This window comes from Nicotiana attenuata, unplaced genomic scaffold (genome assembly GCF_001879085.1).
Source record: "Nicotiana attenuata strain UT unplaced genomic scaffold, NIATTr2, whole genome shotgun sequence".
In the NCBI taxonomy this organism is placed as follows: Eukaryota; Viridiplantae; Streptophyta; class Magnoliopsida; order Solanales; family Solanaceae; genus Nicotiana; species Nicotiana attenuata.
Genome location: NW_017671191.1, coordinates 109,139 through 117,538, shown reverse-complemented (window position 1 = coordinate 117,538; position 8,400 = coordinate 109,139). Strand labels below are relative to the sequence as shown.

Here is an 8,400-nt window from a genome sequence, read left to right as displayed (position 1 = left end):
GTACTCCATACCGGATCCGCGAGACTCTACTAAACCGGCTCATGACCCGTGAGACTTATGTGACCTAGGCTCTGATACCAACTTGTCACGACCCCAAATACCCCGGTCGCGATGGAGCCTATCACAGTACTAGGCAAGCTAACCAATCATTTACCACTCAAATAGTTCCAAATAAAGGCAGGTCAACTAAGATATAGGTTATCTAAACTCACTTAAGGTTGAGCAATTGCGAAGGATATTCAACAATTCAAATAATGGTAAGCAGCAGAAGATAATCATAACTCCAATTAAGACTAAACAATTATAGGATGAGATAATAATAATTTCAGTTAAGGACAAGCAGTTTTGAAAAGACAACATGGCGATAGAAGAGGCAAANCCCCCCCCCCCCCCTCACAAGGTTAGGCAAGATACTTACCTCAAAGAAGACAGACCGATACTCTAAAATGCACTTATCGGGTGAAAAGACCTTCGGACGGCTTAAATCCAGCCAAAATAACTTCAAAGCACAAATAAAACTCATAAGAAACTATTCCGGATCATTAAGTTTCAATCTTTAACAAATTCCAAAAATCAGTTCAAAAGTCGACCCTCGAGCCCGCACCTCGAAACCCGACAATTTTTACAAAAATTGAATCCCCATTCCGATACGAGTTCAACCATACAAAAATTATCAAATTCCGATACCATTTGGTCCCTCAAATCATGATTTTTCATTTTAGAAATTTTCTTCAAAAACCAACATTTTCCTCAACCCAAAACACAATTTAAATAATGAAAACAAAGATATAATCATGGAATATGTTAAATTCAAGGTGAAGAACACTTACCCAATGGATTTTCTTGAAAAACCCAAAAAGAAGCTCCCAAAATCGAAGTCAAAAACTCAAAATATGAAAAAAAAAATGGCCAAAAACTCGATTTAAATGATTCTGCCAGGACTTCTGCATCTGCGGACAAGAAATCGCATCTGCGGGACCGCATTTGCGAGAAAGAGTCCGCATCTGCGAACTCAAGTAACCAGGCCAGGGACCGCATCTGCGGATATACAGTCGCATCAGCGGTACCGCAGAAGTGAAACTGGAAATTGCAGGAGCGAGATTTCTCCGCAGGTGCGATTGCTGGACTGCAGAAACGGCCTTCGCACTTGCGTGCCAGTCTCCGCAGAAGCGAGCAAGCTCCCAGGCCTTCATGAACGCAGAAGCAGCCAGGCTCACGCATAAGCAGAGCCGCACCTGCGCTCCATGGTCGCAGGTGCGAAAACACTAGAACCAGACATGTTCAAAACCATGCAAAACATCTGAAACTTGTCTGAAACACACCCGAGGCCCCCGGGACCCCGTCTAAACACGCAAACAAGTTCTATAACCTAACACAGACTCGCTCGAGGTCTCAAATCACATCAAACAACGCCGGAAATGCAAATCGCTCCATGAATCGAGCTCATGAACTTCCAAATCTTCAAACTTCTAGAACTCGCGCTGAAACCTATCAAATCAACCTGGAATGGCGCCAAACTTTGCAGGCAAATCCAAAATGACAAGACGGGCTATTCTAACTCTTAGAATCGTATTCCGACCTGATATCACAAAAGTCAACTATGGGTCAAACTTCTCCATTTTCCAAACTTCAACTTTTCCAACTTTCGTCGAAATGCCTCAAATTATCCTACGGACCTCCAAATCCGAATTCGGACGCACACCTAAGTCCAAAATCTTCATACGAAGCAGTTGAGATCATCCAAAACTCATTCCGGAGCCGTTTACACATAAGTCAAATTCCGGTCAAATTCTCACCGCTTAAGCTTACAAAACTAGATTCCTCCTCCCAATTCGACTCCGAATCATCTAGTAATTGAATTCAATCATGCACGCAAGTCGATACACATAATATGAAGTTGTTCAAGACCTTACGCCATCGAACGAAGCTTAAATTATCAAAACGATCGGCCGGGTCGTTACATAGGTACTCGTCACCTCACCTATACGTTGTACTCAACATTCAACACATATCAAATGGGCAAATAAGACCTAATCCCTCAAGCTAAGGTTAACCACGACATTTACCTCGCTCCAACGGCCAAACTCAAAGCTCAACCACAACTTTTCCCTTCAAACAAGCCTCCGGACCAATAAAATCTAGCAAATTACCAACCAAACAATTCAATTTAAGCCTTAGGAACTACCCACGATTGCAAAGGATTCAGTTTAGGCCATTATTGAAAAAGTCAACAAAGTTAACACCCGGGCCCGCTTGATCCAAATCCGAAATTCGGACCAAAACCTGATTATCCATTCACCCCCGAGCCCGGATATATAATTGGTTTTGGAATCCGACCTCAATTTGAGGTCTAAATCCCCAAATCTTGAAATCCCTAGTTTCTGCAAAGAAAATCCCCAATTCCACCAAGAAAATCTTAGATTTTAAGTGAAAATCTTGTAAAATGAAGTGAAAGATTGAAAGAAATTAGTTTAGAGTCACTTACCAATGGTTTGGGGGAGAAATAGTCTTTGGAAAATCGCCTCTTGTGTTTTAGGTTTTGAAAATTTGAAGAATGGGAGAAAAATCCCGTCTAAGTCACTTTTACACAGCTGCAGATATCGCATTTACGACCTGGGCTTCGCAAATGCGAAGCCCGCAAATGCGAAGGAGAAATCGCAAATGCGAAGCTCTTCACACTTCTGTTGCCTTCGCAAATGCGAACATCCCACTTCGTGATTGCGACAGAAATGATCGCATTTGGGACCATGCCCTCCTCTGACTCACTTTGCGAATGCGAAGTTTTTCTCACAATTGCGAGGACTCCCTGGCCTAGCTACTCTTCGCATTTGCGATGAGTAGCTCGCAAATGCGAATTCGTCATGCTCGCAAATGCGAACTCTAATCTTGCAAATGCGAGATCAGAGGCCAACACCAGAACTGGACACAACAGCAACATCTCTAAGTCCGAATTTCGCTCCGTAGCCTATCCAAAACTCACCCGAGCCCTCGGGGCTCCAAACCAAACATGCACACGAATCTTAAAACATCATACGAACTTGCTCGCGCGATCAAATCGCCAAAATAACACCTAGAACTATAAATTTAGCACCAAATCAAATGAAATTCTCAAGAACACTTTAAAATTTCTATTTTCTCAACCGGACGTCCGAATCACGTCAAACCAACTCCGTTTCTCACCAAATTTCACAGACAAGTCATAAATAGGGTATTGGGCGTATACCGGGTTCCGGAACTAAAATACGGACCCGATATCCAAAAATTCAAACCTTGGTCAAACATCTCCATTTCATTAAGCCTTTTAACTTTCGACAAAGTCCGATATCTCGGGCTAGGGACTTCCGATTTCGATTCCGGGCGTACGCCCAAGTCTCAAATTACGATACGGACACACCGGGATCGTCAAAACACGAATCCGGGTCCGTTTACCAAAAATATTGACCGAAGTCAACTCAAATAAAGTTTTTAGGCAAAATTTTTTATTTTTTTAATTAGATTTTAACATAAAAGCTTTCCGGAAACACGCCCAGACTGCGCACGCAAATCGAGGAGGGTAAAAATGAGATTTTTAAGGCTTAAATGCGCATAATTGAGTTCTAAAACACAAGATGACCTTTCGGGTCATCACAACTATAAATATTTATATGCATAAAATAATAAAAATTATATAAATATCTTGTCGAGTTGGTTTGGTTTCAGTTTGACTTTGTCTAGTTAAAACAAAACTAAACCAATTATAGTCGGGTTTCTTTTTTCAATACCAAACCAAATCAAACCAAACCACATCGATTTTTTCCCTGGTTTGACTCAAATTATCGGTTTGGTGCGATTTATCGGTTTTCTTCATACACCCCTATATGTAGTCATGCTCTTTTTCATGTACATATATATAGTTAGAACTGGAAGTAATGAATTTAATTGAACCAACAAAACTCAATCTAGATTGGTATATATCCATGTTATTATAAGGTTTTGTTAAACAACCATATACTTTTAATTTGCTCTCCAACTAATATGCCCAATCCTTCCCTTTTTTTTTGCTGAAACGGAGAATTGCATTAATAAAATTCTTCCCTACTTATTTCTTCATCTTCTTTTCGTCTTGCCCTACGTCCTTTAAACATATTTATACGACACGATTTGTCTAATCAAGTTAGTTAAGCTAATATCTTTGACTGAATTTGTTAGAAATAAACAAAAGAAATTAAACTACTGCCAATTAGTTATACAAAGTAAACGTTTTTATTTATATGCATAGAATAAAATAAAAAATAAAAAGTAAGTGATAAAGATCATAGGCTTCGATCGATCACTCCCTCCATTTTATTTATATTCTTCCTTTTATTATTATTATTATTATTGAAAATAAAGGTTGAAAACCAGAAAGGATCAGTTTCAACGACAGAGATACTGAACCAAATAAGAGCATCTTCACTAAGAAGGTCAAACGGCCAATCAAAGCCATGCAACTCAACTCTATAATAATTAGTAACAAAACTTAATAATTATTTTTGTAACTGCAAATTAATTACTCTAATGTTGGATTAATAGCCTACTAATTAATAAGACTTTAACTTACGGTCTACTTACTTTATTCTATTTTTATCATAAACTCTCATTTAGTTAGTGTAACATCATCAGAGCGTTCATAATTTTAATCAGTTTCTTATATAGTTTTTAATTACATTTGTTAAACAACTTTGCGTCAAAATCAGTCAGTTGAGTTTGTAGTTGTATGAAAACTACACTGAATAAGCTTATACAGTAAACAAATTAAAGTCGGGGAGTCAACTAACCTTTTGTTAATCAATGCTATATTTCCAAATAAATACTTCCAAACTTGAGTAAACTCTGTGTATATTTATATTTATGAAACAGAAGAAAGTATTAGCTTCAATATATAATTAGACTAGCGTAGATCTGGGAAATAACAAGAAACAAATAGAAATCCTTGTAAAGTATTGATTATAATGTGGACAACAAACTAAAACCAGCTCGAGGATTTTGATATTATTAACGATAAACAAAACAAGGTTAAAACATTAGCTAATATACGATTATATAATTTCTGCAACCGTCTAGGCAAATTCTACATTAACAAAATACGGAGAGATATTGGATGTGTTTTAAAACTATGCATAGATAGATATAAGAATTAACTTAAATAGCCGCCTACCCAAGCACTTAAACTTAAAATAGCGAGCGGATATATAATATATGTATAATATATATATAAAATCTTGTATAATTTATATATACTTGCTAGAAAAAATAAACAATAAATTCGATCAGCTGTTTTTGTAAAATACTAAGTTTTCACAGTTAACGTATTTAAGTCATTTTGCATGCAACATATTGGGTCATAGTGAACCCTTATTAGGTGAATCTTATATCGATAAAACAAGGAAAAAATATTGAATGTATAAGAAAGCAAGCTTAGGCCAGAGTCAATGGGACTACGTTGTTATATAATACCTATTTTCAAAAAAAAAATCTCAAATTTTGAAAATGGACAAAAATCCAAGTTTGAAGCTAATTAAAGACATATACTAATGTCAATATTACTCACGTCTTGTTTGAACAAAGCGTCGAGCATACTAGTAAGAGGTAATAGAATAAATGACTTCAATTTAAATATTTTTATCCTTGTTTTTTTCCTCATTTGATTATGTTTCTTTCCAAGTAATAAAACCGGAAGTTGGAGAAGAGGAAGAGAAGCTTTGTGACGAGATCTAGAAAAGGTAAGAATATATATATATATATATATAGTCTACAACTAGAAGAACCCATTTCCCAGGTGTGAAAGGAAGATAAGCAGAGGAGGAGCCAAGATTTAAAGTGTATGAGTTCTGAATTTGCAATCGAACGCATAACTCGTTAGTTACTGGGTTCGCAATTAAATATTTATACATATTTAATAAATTTTCTAATACAAATATAGTATCTAAGCAAAAAACTACTGAGTTTGTCCGAACCCGTAGCTAAAACTCTCCCTCCGCCCGCAGAAGATAAGCAAAGTCTATTTAGGCCAAAGCATATATCAACGAAAAAGGAATAAGATATAAATAGGACAAAAAGAGTCGTTTTGAAGTCTAAATAGTTATAAATAACAATGTATCTGGAAAGTAAATTCTGAAAAAAGAAAAAAGAAACGAAAAGGAATAAAGTTTTAGAATATTAGGTCCTTTGCTGAGGCTCGTATTGTTAAAAATAGCGTAGGCAGCTGAAATTCTAAAAAGATTAGCAAGAGTTTTGATTTTATCGTATTATTCGTTATATTCCTTTTTTTTTTTTCTTTCTTTTATGTTTAGCAATTGGCTAACTAAACGAAAGGTGAAATGAATTAATGCGAGAAATTCTGTACTAGAAAGTTTATGAAGTGAAAGCAATCATATCAAAAAATTGTATGGTGTCAAATTTATTTCAGACAAATACAGAACAGTAGTATTCATATCTCAATAATTTGGTTTGACTTTGAGTCAACCCTCCACAGCTAGATATATTGCATATATGGTCCCCATTCCCCACCAAATCTACCACCACTAGCAACACAATAAAATGGACAAATAATATATATATATATATATATATATATATATATATATATATATATATATATATATAGAAATGAAATGTTAATTTCTTAATATAAAGCTTATTACGAAATACTCTCACAATTAATGTGACAAATGTAAGTTTTTTCCTCTTGAAGATTTTACTTAATATTTTTAAAATAATAAGTATTAATTTCACTCTGTAAATGGTAAGATAGCTATTCAACCCGTTAAAATAATGTCGAAAAAACTTAAACGAGTATCGACCATATAAAACATTGGTGCTTTATTTTTATGTGATATGTGAAACTACTACTACGATTAATTTTGCAATTTGACAAGAATATCTCTCATATCTTTTTGAGATTTTTTGGGATCAATGACTGTATATGTTGATATAAATTAGTAAATTATAAAGATATAAGTATATCTTATATCCATGAATAATGAAAATTAATTTGTACATAATCTGTGTAATTTAAAAGTTATCTGCCTTATTTTCTAAGTTAATTTCATTTGTGATATAAAGTTATATCTTATAATTATCCGGTATTTAGGATTATTGGTCTGATTAATTGCCACATATGATCCCTTAAAAGGAGGAAACATCCCTTGCAACAAGATTTTGAATCTCATAACTTTCATTATTATGGAAAGATCTCATTCATCCAATCATATCTTTATTGCTAACTCGACTGTTTTTATACTTGCCAATATATAATGGTTAAAATTGTCTTCATGTAACTTATGGGTTACGAATTCGCATTGTAAAAATAACCACTAATATTTAGCATAGTATATCTCCATTATATCCTTTACGTACGATATTTTGTGTGATGATGGAATTGCTTGTACACCGGACTGTTCTTTTTAATATATAAGAGTTAAAATTCTCCCCAAAATCGTAGGTCTTAATCCAAATCAAAGTAGAATATGTGGGTTTTAAAGGTTGTTACAACTCTCCTTTAGAAAAGCTTCTTTATCCAATTTTTGTCACCTTCTTCTTTGCATAGCTCAGCCTTCACCTTCAGACATTGTTTCTTTCATTAATTATGCACTAAACAAACACCATCACCCCCCTGTCTTTTGCCTTATCTCCTCTCCTCTTCTCCCTTCTCCTTATTTTTTCTTGTCTTTTTTCTAGTCTTTTTTTGCCTTCCTACTAATAATACCTTTTTCCTCTTACTTACTGGACTTAAACTAACAAACTCTTTCCTTTCATAAACTTCTTTTTCTCTCTTTTTTTTTTTATATATCTGGTGACACTGCAACTTCCGTTTTGCTTTTGGTGTCTCATTCAACTTTTGAATTCTTTTGGTGTACTAAAGAAAACAAAAAGTTTCAAGAGGCAAATATTTGAAGCTGCATGATTTTGTGAGATTAAAACTTCAGTTTTGTAGAAACTATCATTATTATTTCAGGTAACTCATGTTCCCTTTAAGTCTTGTTCATTTGTTATTTTTAGTCTTAATTTCCACCATTATATACTTCATTATTATGTACTAATAACTGCATAAATGGTCCATCAAAATATTTGTGTACTTGAGATGATTCTTAACAACTAAGATGCATGTTACTTATGATTATTTCTTAATTATTTTCTGTTTTCTGGATATCTCTGTCTATGTTTTAGTACTTATGATTGAATTATGAGCTGTTTGTTTTCTCTCAATCAGTTCATTTCCCTATTTCTTGTTTGCCTATTATAGTATGCTAATTTTCTAGGGAAAAAAAAAAGTTTCTATGGTATTGTTCATTTATGAATAAGTTTCTAAAAGGTTGTTATTATTACAGCTATTGATCCAAGATTTCAATCTTCTTGGTTATATTACTATCCATTTTTTTT

At 34.5% G+C, this 8,400-nt stretch overlaps 1 protein-coding gene across 1 annotated transcript in view; it reads left to right on the top strand.

Annotated features, from left to right (window-relative positions):
* Positions 1-7,653: 7,653 nt before the first annotated feature.
* Positions 7,654-8,400, top strand: part of LOC109206566 (receptor-like protein kinase HAIKU2) — a 4,592-nt gene continuing 3,845 nt past the window's right edge. Inside the window, exon 1 of the mRNA XM_019369402.1 lies at positions 7,654-7,975. The gene's annotated coding sequence lies outside the window, so the exon portion shown is untranslated. The remainder of the gene's footprint in view (positions 7,976-8,400) is intronic.